The sequence below is a fragment of the Morone saxatilis genome, unplaced genomic scaffold, assembly GCF_004916995.1.
Source record: "Morone saxatilis isolate NCDOM2014 unplaced genomic scaffold, NCSU_SB_2.0 Contig24, whole genome shotgun sequence".
In the NCBI taxonomy this organism is placed as follows: Eukaryota; Metazoa; Chordata; class Actinopteri; family Moronidae; genus Morone; species Morone saxatilis.
In genome coordinates this window covers 26,948,178-26,948,479 of record NW_023339807.1, presented here as the reverse complement: position 1 = coordinate 26,948,479, position 302 = coordinate 26,948,178, and positions in this window count along the sequence as shown.

Genomic DNA, 302 nt, shown 5'->3' with positions numbered 1-302 from the left:
ACCAAACCAGAGTTGGTGATTGTAGGAAAGGCTGACAAAGACGGCCTTGGTGAGTTTTATTTAGTTTCAGTCCAGTTTGAAGTGTGTTTTACGAGTGGTACAAGTGGTTTTGTCAATGGAGTCTGGTCATTAAACTGTAATTAATGAGTGATTTTGTTCTATATTAGTTTTTAATTATAATGGTTGCACTGGTTGCAATAACACACCGATATCATGGAGTCTTATGGAGAAATGAGCCGACAATGAAACTGATATTCTCGGCTCAACAGTAAACACAACCTGCTGGCTTTAAAATGATCAGT